Raw genomic sequence first — 12,938 nt, 5'->3', positions numbered from 1 at the left:
ATTCTTCCTTCTGCATTGCCTTTCTATTACTATAACCTTGTCCTATGATGTAACAAGCATAATATAAACACTTATAATAATATTCATTATTTGTATCTCCATCTATTTGTATTCTCTATTTCCTGTTTTGGCTTCTTATTTCTAGCCACTTGTATATTTTATTCCATACATTATAGAAGTCCGATTCTTCTCTTTCTTTTAGTTCTATTGTCATTTTGTCCATTTCTGCGCATTCAAGTATTTTCCTGATTGTAGTTTCATCTGAGGGTGTATTGATTTTTTTCCAATTTTGTGCAAAGGCAATCCTGGCTGCTGTGAGTATATGTATGATTATGTATTGAGATTGTTTGTCCATTTTTTGATCCAGTAGTCCTAATAAGAATGCTTCTGGTTTGAGTTCTGTTTTTCGCTCAGTAATTTCTTCCAACCACTTTCGAATTTTGCACCAGTACTTTCTTGTGATGGGGCACGTCCACCACATGTGATAAAATGTTCCAGGCTTGTGATTCCATCTCCAACAATTAGGGGATAAACTTGGGTACATTTTGCCCAATCTCGCTGGAGGCAAATGCCATCTATAAAACATTTTATAGAGATTTTCTTTGTAAGCTGCTGCCTTCGTAAATTTCTTTCTGTTAGATACTCCCCCCTCTAGTTGTTGACAAGGACAATAGTAGTCTCCACTCAGGTCCTCTCTTTTCAGGTAGAACAGAGAGACCCCTGATTGGCTGAAGAGCTGGGCAGCTTCCCCTTAAAAAGGGAGTTGCCAGACCACTCATTCAGTGGATGCCTGTACTTGACCTAATAAACAGCTGATGTTATTTCTTGCCTTTTGTGCCTTCATTACCCTATCTAACACTGGCGACAAAGGTGGGATTGGAAGGCAATTAGGCAGACAAAAGAGCGAAACTCACTACAAAGAGCTTGGTCACAAGGCAGCGATTCCGCCTGGAGCACAGGAAGGCATACTAGCCATTTGTGAACCCAGAGAGAGAGAGTCAGAATGGCCACCTATGCCCAACCGCCTCCGTTCAACCCCGCCACAGATGACTGGGACGCCTATATGCTGCGGTTCGAGGTTTTCCTGGAGGCGAACGATCTCGGCGGCGCCCCGGACCTCCGGAAGAAGAACCTGTTCCTGGGATACTGCGGCCCCGCAGTTCTAGATACCGCCAAGAACCTCTCGGAACCGATGCCGCTACCCGACGTCTCCTGGTCCGCCTTACAGCAGGCATTGAAGACTCACTACGCCCCGAAACCGTCCAAGTACGTGCGGCGCTATCACTTCCACCAGAGGAACCAGATGGAGGGCAAGTCCATAAACGAGTACATCACTGAACTCCGGAAAGCCGCAAACCATTGCGAATTCCATGATCTGGACGATGCACTTTTGGACCGGATCATAATGGGGGTCCGAGATCGGAGCCTACAGGCAAGACTGCTGGGGAGAAGCAACCTCTCCCTCCAGATCGCCCTCGACGAGGCAAGGGCAACCGAGTCCGCGCAGAAGTCCATTGAAACCCTCCAACGCCTCTCCGCACCCTCCGAGGCTCTCAGGAGCACCCGCGTCCACCGCGAAACCGTAGAACAAGAGAGCTCCGAGAGCGACTAGGAGATCAGCCACCGCATGCGCAGTAGCCGCGCAGCGCCGGCACGGAAATTCAAATCGCCCGGCCTGCCCTGTGCCAGCTGTGGAGGCGATCACGCAAGAGCAACCTGCCGGTTCCGGGACGCGACATGCCAGCGATGTGAGCGAAAGGGACATATCGCCAGAGTATGCCGCAGCGAGCTCCCTGCGACCAGCGGTCACCCCGAGAGAGCGGAGAGAGGGCCGAACCGGAGACAGCGACCCAGTCATAGGCAGCTCCGCAGGTCAGAGGCTGACGACCACGTGGCCAACCTCACCGCATCTGGCCAGAAACACCAGGGGCACCACTCAATTCCAAGCGTCACGGTCCCTGTTCGGCACATGCGGATCAGCCGCCCAAGGCAGCTCAAAGTCACCGTTTTCATCGAGGGCGCCCCCTGCGAGATGGAGATCGACACCAGGTCATCTCTCACAATCATCTCATGGGCAGTGCTGAAACGGACGATCCCCACAATGCGGAAGGGGGACCTCAGGAGCCCCGACGTCCGTCTCCGCGACTATCAAGGAAACCTGGTTCCCCTCGTGGGACAAGGCACGTTCACTGTACGCTACAAACGGATCACGAAGAAACTGCAGGCGATCGTGGTGCGAGACAACCTCCAGAGCCTTTTCGGACTGGACTGATTTCAGGCTCTGGGGATGGTCGTGGCCGAAGTCAACACCCTAGACGAAGCAGACCAAGCACCCGCTGCCGCCACGGGGAACGCCGCGGAAACCATATTTAGGGAGTTCCAGGACGTTTTTGCCTCCGACCTGGGTGAGTACAAGGGGGACCCCATATCGTTTAGCCTAGACCCAAACGTGGCCCCAATTCGGCTCAAACCCAGGAGAGTGCCCTTCGCCCTCCGACCTAAAATTGATAAAGAGATAGACAAACTGGTGAGCCAGGGGATCCTCGAACCCGTCGATCACGCCCGGTGGGAAACGCCAATAGTGACCCCGGTCAAGCCTGACGGGTCAATCAGATTGTGCGCCGATTACAAATGCACAATCAACAAGGGGTTGCAACAAAGTGCATGCCCTGTACCCGTAGTCCAACACTTACTGCATTCCCTCGGCCCAGGGAAGGTCTTTGCAAAACTGGATTTGGTGCAGGCGTACCAGCAGCTGCCAGTAGATGGCGCTACTGCAGAGGCCCAGACCATCGTAATGCACGGGGGCGTTCAAGTGCAACCGCCTACAATTCGGCGTTAGTATCGCCCCTGGGCTATTCCAAAGTATCATGGAACGCCTCTTGCAGGGAATACCGGGAGTCGTCCCCTATTTCGACGACATACTGGTCTCCGCCGCAAACGAAGCGCAACTTATAGAAAGAGTTCGCGCTGTTTTAGACAGAATCCAGACTAAGGGTCTCCGTCTCAAAAAGGAGAAGTGCAAAATAAACGTACCCAGGGTGGAGTTTCTAGGATACATGATCGACGGCTCCGGGATTCACCCAACCAACCAGAAAATCAGGGCCATTAGGGAAGCCCCCACTCCCCGAAATCAGGCTGAGCTCCAGGCGTTCCTTGGACTCCTTAACTTTTATAGCGTGTTCCTCAAGCAGAAAGCGACGGTTTCTGAACCGCTACACCGCCTGCTAGCAAAGAACGTGGAGTGGTCGTGGGGGAAAGCCGAAGCCAAGGCGTTCGCCGCCGTCAAGGGACTTTTATCAGCAGACTCTTTCCTGGTCCAGTACAGTCAAACCCTGCTGTTGGTACTGACCTGCGACGCCTCCCCGTTCGGAGTCGGCGCTGTCCTGAGCCACCGGATGCCAAACGGCACGGAAGCCCCAATTGCATTCTATTCGAGGACGCTGTCCGCCGCCGAACGGAACTACAGCCAGCTGGACCGGGAAGCCCTGGCTGCCGTAGCGGGAGTCAAGCGATTCCATGAATACCTGTATGGCAGGGATTTCGACTTGGTGACAGACCACAAGCCGCTGCTGGGACTGCTAGCTGGAGACCGCCCAACACCGGTGTCACTCTCCCCTCGCATGACCCGATGGACAATCTTCCTGGCCGCGTACTCCTACCAACTCATCCACTGTCCGGGCGCCACACTGGGGCACGCAGACGCACTGAGCCGATGCCCCCTACCGGAGCTGCTCGCCAACCCAACACCCGAGACCGTCGTACTCCTAATCGACTGCCTAGACTCGGGCCCCATCTCCTCCAGGGACGTCGCACACCACTCCGAGAAAGACCCAACCATCAAACAAATTTTGAACTGGGTGTGGAGGGGGTGGCCTAAGGGGCCGTTTGGGGCAGAGCTCAACCCATTCGCCACAAAACGAGATGAACTATCCGCCATCCAGGGTTGTTTGTTGTGGGGGGACTGAGTGGTCATTCCGAAACAGCTATGAGTGGCCGTGCTAGAGGCCCTCCACAAGGGTCACCCGGGGATAGTAAGGATGAAGGCGTTGGCACGGAGCTATGTGTGGTGGCCCAATATGGACAAGGACATTCAAGAGTGGGTGGCCACATGCACACCATGCCAAGAGTCCAGACCGGCTCCCCCAGAGGCACCCGCGAAAGAATGGGAGCGACCCCAAGCACCATGGTCCAGAGTCCACATAGACTTCGCAGGGCCAATGCATGGGCAAACCTTCCTCATCGTAGTGGACGCATTCTCGAAGTGGCTGGAGGTAGTCCTGATGACATCCACCACCACAGACTCTGTTATCAGGACGCTCCGGGGACTGTTTGCGACCCACGGATTCCCTGACGTGCTGGTGTCAGATAACGGCCCACAGTTCACGGCCAAATCCCTCGAAGAATTCCTAGCAACACAGGGAATCCGGCATGCCCTTGTCGCCCCATTCCACCCGGCGTCCAATGGCCAGGCAGAACGGATGGTAAGGTCTACCAAGGAGGCCCTAAGCAGAATGGCCCCGGGCGACTGGAGAACCCGGATAGACCACTACCTCCTGGTCCAACACATCCCGCCGAGCGCCACCACCGGCAGAAGTCCAGCGGAGCTACTCATGGGGCGCCGACTCAGGTCCCACTTAGACCGGCTGCACCCCAACTACTACTCCGACACACCGCCCGACTCAACGGGAAAGATCCGGACATTCACCATCGGCGACACAGATTATGCCCACAATTACACAGGGGGAACCCTGTGGATGCCCGCGACCATCGTCGGAATATCGGGCCGAAGATCCTACTCCGTCAGGCTCGAGGACGGACGACACTGGAGGCGGCACATCGACCATCTCCGGGGACGAGTAGGAAACTCCCAGCTCCGGCAAACGCCACCAACATCAGCGCAGGTCGAGCCGCACCCCCCACAGACTGCGGCGGAAGGACCCGGGGACTTAGCTGACTCCGACGGGGCACGGGCAAGTCCTCCAGCAACGATGCCAGCTGAGACCTCCGAAAGGTTCCAGGAGTCCCCGTCCGACGAGTCCGGAGAAGCAATGGGTCCGACCGCCCAGCGTGAGGACACCCAACCATCTGAACTGCGCAGGTCCAGCAGGTCTACCCAGAGGCCCGCCTACCTGCGCGACTACGTCACTCACTAGAATGTTCCATCCTAGAGGGGAGGGGTGTTAGATACTCCCCCCTCTAGTTGTTGACAAGGACAATAGTAGTCTCCACTCAGGTCCTCTCTTTTCAGGTAGAACAGAGAGACCCCTGATTGGCTGAAGAGCTGGGCAGCTTCCCCTTAAAAAGGGAGCTGCCAGACCACTCATTCAGTGGATGCCTGTACTTGACCTAATAAACAGCTGATGTTATCTCTTGCCTTTTGTGCCTTCATTACCCTATCTAACACTTTCCCACAGTTTATCCCATTTTTCTAACTCTATATTGTGGCCAAAATTTCTTCCCCAGCTAATCATTGTCTCCTTTACCGTCTCTTCCTCCATTTTATATTTTAAAAGAAAATTATATAATCTAGTGATCATTTTTCCTCCCGTTCCTAGCAATATTTTATCTAATTCCACTTGTGTCTCATATATTCCGTATTGTTCCCGATCTTTTTTAAATCTTGTTTTAATTTGTAAGTAGGGCCACCATTCCATATTTATTCCCTGTGCCTTCAGATCTTGTACTGATTTTAGTTCTCCTTTTTCATCTAAGAGTTCTGCATATCTTACCATTTTACTAAGGTCTATAGTAAATGGATATGTCATTGCCTCCATGGTTGATAACCATCTTGGGATTTTCAGGTAGTGTTTTTTTTTATTTTTTCCCAGACCCTAAACAAAGCATCCCTTATTATATGTCTCTGGAAGTAGGAGTGGGATTTAGTCTTTCCCTCCCAGAGGAAGCCGTGCCAGCCTAGTTGGAGATCGTGTCCTTCTAGGATAAGGATTCTTTTATTTTTTAATTGGATCCAGTCTTTTAACCATGTTAGGGCTGCCGCCTGGTAATATAGCTCCCAATCTGGGAGTCTGTAGGGTTAATTGATTAATCAGTAGTTGGCAAACCACTTTGATTAAATCAGTCAAAATCCACATTCCTTCCTCTCTTAACCCTTTGGCTCTTAATCTCTTTTGTTTACAAGAAAAGCACGATGGAATCTACACATAGACATCACATTCCATGCAGCAAAATATGAACTAAGTGGAGAGTCATGTATCTATACCATGAGGTGTCCATAAGGAAAGCATGCATCTGTAAACCAATCAATAATTGCCAAGTGGATTCTCTGTCCAATGAGCTTTTGCTATTCTGAGAAGTTTGACAATAAAAGGGAGCCCCGAACAATGCTCTGGGTGGGTGCCCTTCAGGGTGCCTTCCATCGGGTGGCCTTCCCAGCACAACCTTACTCCTGTCTGCGTCTTCTTTTCTACATTACCAACAGGAGTCCAAAACCGCCTCTGTTTCTACTATCTTGTAGAAGTTTGTATTTGATACACGGTTTTTTCCCTGACCAAATAAATTTGGATACCATTTTATTTAGTTGTTCAAAAAAAAATTCCTCTAATTTAATTGGTATTGTCTGAAAAAGATAGAGTAATTTGGGTAGTATATTCATTTTGATTGTTGAGATTCTGCCAATTAGTGATATCTGTAGTTTAGTCCAATTGTCAAAATCTTTTTGTATCTGTCGTAGCAGTTTGTTGTAATTATCTTCTTTTATTGTAATACATTTTGCCGATAGCCATATTCCCAAATATTTAATTTTCTTGGCCCTCGAAATTCCCAGTTTCTCCTCCAGTTCTTCATTTTGTCTTTTGGTTAAATTCTTAGTTAATATTTTAGTTTTTTCTTTATTTATTTTAAGCCCTGCCACTTTACTGAATTGGTTTATATCATGTAATAGTTTTAGTCCAGTTTCTAGGGGTTCCTCTATGATAAATGCAAGATCGTCTGCAAAGGCCTGCACTTTATATTCCTGTGTTCTAATTTTCAGTCCCTTTATGTCCTTATTTTGCCTGATTTGTGATATCAATGTCTCTAGTGAGAGGATAAATAACAAAGGGGATAGCGGGCATCCCTGTCTTACCCCTTTGGTTATGCTGAAGTCTTCTGTTGCTTCCCCGTTTAGTATTATTTTTGCCCTCTGACTCAAATATATTGCTCTGATGATCCCTATGAATTTATCTCTGAAGTTCATTACTGCTAATTGATTTATAAGAAAATCCCAATTCAGATTATCGAATGCTTTTTGTGCGTCAATAAATATCAATGCTGCTTGTTTTCCTGGATGTATTTCGTAGTATTCTAATATGTCCATTATTGTTCGTATATTGTTTTTTTTGTGTCTGTTGGGTAAAAATCCATTTTGGTCTGGGTGTATGATTCAGTTTAATATATTTTTAATTCTTTCCGCCATAATTGTAATAATTATTTTATAATCAGCATTTAGCAGCGAGATTGGCCTATAATTTTGGATCTTTTGTTTTTCAGCGTTGTCTTTGGGAATTAGTGTTATTAGTGCCTCCATCCAGGATTTTGGTGTCTTAGCTCGTTCTAATATTTCATTATACGTTTCTAATAATATGTTCTCTAATGATTTTTGCAATCCTTTATAAAATTCTGCTGGAATTCCGTCTGGGCCCAGTGTTTTATTATTTTTTTGTTTTTGGATTGCCCTTTTTAATTCTAGCCTCGTTATTTTCTCATTTAATGTTTCTTTTACTGTTTCCGGTAGGGTTGGAAGATTTCTCCTCTGGAGATATCTTTTAATATCCTCCTCTTCTATTTCCTCTCGGCAGTACAATGCTTGGAAGTATCTTACTGCTATATTTTTTTTTCTTCCTTTTGGTGGTGTATCACCCCTTTTTCATCCTCTAGTTGCTGTATTATTTTCTTTTCTTTCTCTTTTTTTAGTTTATAGGCTAGCCATCTCCCCGGTTTATTGGCATTTTCGAAATAATTTTGCCTACATGATCTAATTTTCTGGGCCATTTCTTCTTGTGTAATTAAGTTTAATCTATGTTTAATTATTTCTTTTTCTTCTTTGGCTTCTTTGTTTTGAGGTTCTTTCTGAAGTTTATATTCTAATTTCCCCAGTTTCTCCTGAAGCTCTGTATATCGTTTCTTTTTATCTTTGTTTCTTCTTATTGTATATGCTATTGTAATGCCTCTCACATAAGCTCTAGTAGTATCCCATAGGTTTTGAATAGTTGTCTGTTTATTCCAGTTTTCTTTTAGGAAAAATGCTAATTCTTTTTCCACATACTGTACATAATTATTTTCTTTTACAACCCTCTGATTCATGGTCCATCTCCTTTTCCTTTTTGCTTCTCCTTTCCATTTGATTGTTAATGGGTTATGGTCTGCACACATGTTTGGTGTTATTTCTACCTCTTCTACATCTTTCTCAATTTCTGGATCCATCCACACCATGTCGATCCTGGACCATGAATTATGGGGGTTTGAAAAGAATGTGTATTGACTCTTCTGTGGATTGATTTCTCTCCAAACATCTTTTACATTTAATTCTTGGGCCATTTCAAAGAATGTATTTGGTAGAGTTCTCCTTTCATATTTTTTTATTATCTGTTTTATAGTCTTTCTTTGGATCTACCACTGCATTGAAGTCCCCTAGTAGACATATGTTATCCAGTTCCAGTTCTGCAATCCGTTTATGTAGTTTACTATAGTATTCTTTCTGGTTCGTGTTTGGTGCATATATGACTGCAATTAATACTCTTCTTTGTTTTATTAATACTTCAATTAATGATGTTCTTCCCTCTTCATCTGCGTATACCTGTTTAGGTTTTAGCCAGTCCTTTATATATACTGCAATTCCTCTTTTCTTTGTATCAGCCAGGGCCAGATGTAATTTTCCTAATTTTGGAGATTCCAGGATACTGCCATTTCCTTTTTTAATATGAACTTCCTGTAGGCACGTGATATCCATGTTTTGTTTTTGGAGCTTAGAAATTGTTTGTCTTCTTTTTATAGGTGACTGATATTAATTTCACTTCCTCCTCCATCCTGTTACCAGTTTATCGTCTTCGTTCCTTTACTTGGTTTTGTTTCCTTTTGATTTCTTGTCCGCACTCCTTCTCTTTCCTGGGCTGCTGTATCAGTCTTCTTTCTCACATCTTGGTCTAGTCCTTTTTCCTCCTTCAGCTGCTCCTCTTGGCTTTGGGTTTCCAACTCCTCTCTGCTGTCTGATTCACCCTCTATGTAGTGTTCATAGAATTCCCGGGCTTTCTCTACAGTGTCAATCCTTATTTTCTTATCTTGCCAAGATACTAACATGCCTTCCGGTATCAACCAGCGAAACATTATTTTATATTTTATCAGTTGTGTAGAGAGGAATTGGTAATTCCTTCTTTGCTCTCTGATTCTCTTTGGTATTTGTTTAAGGGTTATGACTTCTTTTCCTTTATAGACAAGCTGTTCATCCCTTGTTCTTTTGTAAATTTCATCTCTGACAGTTTTTGTTTTTTTTTTGCAAATCTTACGTGTATTTCACGGGGAAAGTTATATCTTTGTGCATAATTAGTATGCACTCTGTAGATTTCATCAATATTGTTCCTCAGTTCACTTTTGTCCATTTGCAGTTGGTCAGCTAGAAGATCACTCATGAGTTTTGGTAGATCCTCATCTTTTGTCTCTACTATGTTCTGAAATCTTAAATAGAAAGAGGATCGTTCTAATTCTAAGTGGACTATTGCCTCCCCAAGCTCTCTGTTAACTGCTGTCAGTCTTTCTTGTGTTTCTTCCAATTTCTTTTCAGTTTTTTCTGTCCTAGTTTCTATCATTTTTATCTTCTGCTCATTTTTAGCTATTGTTTCCTGTATTTTCCCCATTCTGTCATCCAACTTCTTTATATCACCTTTCACTTCCCCTAAATCGCCTTTCACTTCCCCTAGATCGCCTTTCACTTCCCCTATATCGCCTTTCATGTCATCATGATTATTAGTTATTGATTCTTGTGTTTTTATCATAAATTCCTGGATCATGTTTAATGAGGTTTGTAGGCTTTGTAGGTTTGGTACAGATCCTGGTTTTTCACTGTTCGACAGGTCTGTTAACTTCTGTCCTGCTGGAGAGGCTACCGCTGGCTGTGTTTTCTTTACAGCTTTGGTAGCTGTGGATGTGTTTGCCATCTTTAGCTTTTGGAAAAAATTATTCCACAATACCATAAGTTTCCAATTTTCACACTAGGTCTTTCCCTAAGTACTCCTGTCTCTCCCTCTCTTTAAAAAAAAAGAAATCTGGTATTTAACAATAGTAAGGTTATATAGGTCACTGATTAAATTCAACCCTTGATATCAATTTTCTATGGACAATTATAGACAATTATATAAAAAGCTATAGACTGAATCACATTAAAGGGGAAGAGGGAGCAACGGAAAGAAATAGATAAATATTTATAATATAAAATTGTTAAATAATCTATTACACTTTTTGCTATATAATATGTTTGCTATAAGTTCATAAATATATAAATTAATATGTTTGCTATAAGTTCATAAATATATAAATTGATAGATGCAGTCAATTAAATTAATTAAAGGTTATTATTAATCGACAATTACTATTTTAAAGCTAGGTAAATTTTCTAATATGCAGTAGTAAAAGAAGCGGCTATCAATTCTATCTTGTTTTAAATATGCTTAAATCTACATTAAATATATGTGGGATATGGATAAATAAATAAAATGTATAGTTTATAAAATATTAAATATAACAGTATTACAATACCCTAAATAATGTAGAGATATCAGAAGTACACAGAGCTGATTATGAATGAGTCCAATCCAAAATCCTACGATGGGAATACAACAGTTCTTTTTCCTCTATTTCTCTACTGTCTTGCAAATTCTGTTCTCTGTGCTTTCAAAATGACTTCTGTATTCAAAATTGCACAGTCATTGTCTCTTTCTTTTTCTTTCTACCTTTTTCTCTTCTATGCGAAAAGGAACTGTTCTTTCCTTCTTTCACACTTTGTTCACCACCCACACAAAACTCTCAGTTTGTATCACCATGGATCCAGGCTCCAAAGTCAGTAGAAATGCACCGCTCAGCAACTACAGTCGTGGCAGCCCTTCAAATACTGGAATACTGCTATCATGTCACCCCTAGTCCTTCTTTTCCCTAGACTGGCCATACCCGATTCCTGCAACTGTTCTTCATATGTTTTTGTCTCCAGGCCCTTAATCATCTTAGTTGCTCTTCTCTGCACTCTTTCCAGAGTCTCAACATCTTTTTTGTAATGTAGTGGCCAAAATTGGTTGCAGTATTTCAGGTGAGATCTTACTAGGGTTTTAATAATTTAGTACTAATACTTCACCTTGTAAGTTCCCAAAATGTTATTGAGTCACCAAAATGCCAGAAGCATTCTTATTAGGACTACTGGATCAAAAAATGGACAAACAATCTCAATACATAATCATACATATACTCACGGCAGCCAGGATTGCCTTCACACAAAATTGGAAAAAAATTAATACACCCTCAGATGAAACTACAATCAGGAAAATACTTGAATGCGCAGAAATGGACAAAATGACAATAGAACTAAAAGAAAGAGAAGAATCGGACGTCTATAAAGTATGGAATAAAATGTACAAGTGGCTAGAAATCCGAAGCCAAAACAGGAAATAGAGAATACAAATAGATGGAGATACAAATAATGAATATTATTATAAGTGTTTATATTGTGCTTACTACATCATAGGACAAGGTTATAGTGATAGGAAGGAAATGCAGAAGGGAGAATTATAAAAGCTAAGCAGGAAAGCCGATATTGAAAGCTGTAAAATTACTTTATATTGTTATTTATGCTCCGTGTTTTGTTTTGTTTTAGTGTGTTTTTTTCCTTGTTGTGTCTTCTTTACTGTTTTTAAAGATTAAAACATTCAATAAAAATTAATTTATTTAAAAAAAAGGAAAAAGAGTCACTAAAATGCCAAAGAGAGACTCAATAAGAGGTTTGAAAATATAACAACTTTTATTTGTGCAAATAAAGAGCTGGGTGGACTTATTCCACGACATACAGACAACAAGCATGCAAGGAAAAAGCCACACCCAAGAAGAGTGTGACCCCAACATTTTATACCCACATGAGACAAAAGTTTGTTACCTAACCCTGGCCCATGCCTTTGAAGGGACATAATAATAGTTGAATAGGTAGAATTGCTGGGACATAATAATAACTTGCTATTTCCCTTCTGTAGGAATTGCTTTGCTCCTGTAAGAATTGCAATTGCCTCTGCAATTTGCTTCTACCAGTGATCTAACTCCTGCTATCTTGTTTTTTTTTTATAACTTGGTGCCTGGGAATATGTCACAGTTTGGCAGGGTTACACCGAGAAAATACCTCTGTTGCTAAACACTCAGCTCCCCCTGTTCCTAGCTGCACAGCCAATGCAGGGCTACAAGGAAGGCATGGGCCAGGGGGGCAGAATTGGGTACTAAGCTGATGTATCTAAAGGTTTAAAAGGAGGCCATACCTTCTCTAAAGTGTGGCCTTCCTTACATACACCTTGTCTGTATGTTCATGGAATGGTCTACCCAGCCTTTTGCTTTGATCAAAATAAACACTGATTCTTTCTCAAGCCTCTGCTTAAGTTAGTCTTTTGGCTCATTGTTGACTTAAACCAGGGATCCTCAAACTACGGCCCACAGACCGGATACGGCCCGCCGACACAATCTATGCGGCCTGCGCAGTGGTGGGATTAAGCCACACCCCTCGCCTCCCAGCCATTCCTTGCCTGGCTGGCTTTTCCCACCACCCTCATTGCCCCTCCTCCAGCCATCCGCCTTCTATATAACTTGCAGAATAAAGCCTTACGTCTGCTCATTGCTGCACACGCACTTCTCATCTACTCACTACTGCTTGCAAAGGTAAGGCTGAAGGGTGTGGACCAGTGGGTGGGGGCAACAGAGAG

This window comes from Natrix helvetica (genome assembly GCF_964273705.1).
Source record: "Natrix helvetica genome assembly, chromosome: W".
Taxonomy (NCBI): Eukaryota; Metazoa; Chordata; class Lepidosauria; order Squamata; family Natricidae; genus Natrix; species Natrix helvetica.
The sequence above is the reverse complement of the archived record's forward strand: the minus strand, read 5'-3'. Positions refer to the sequence as shown.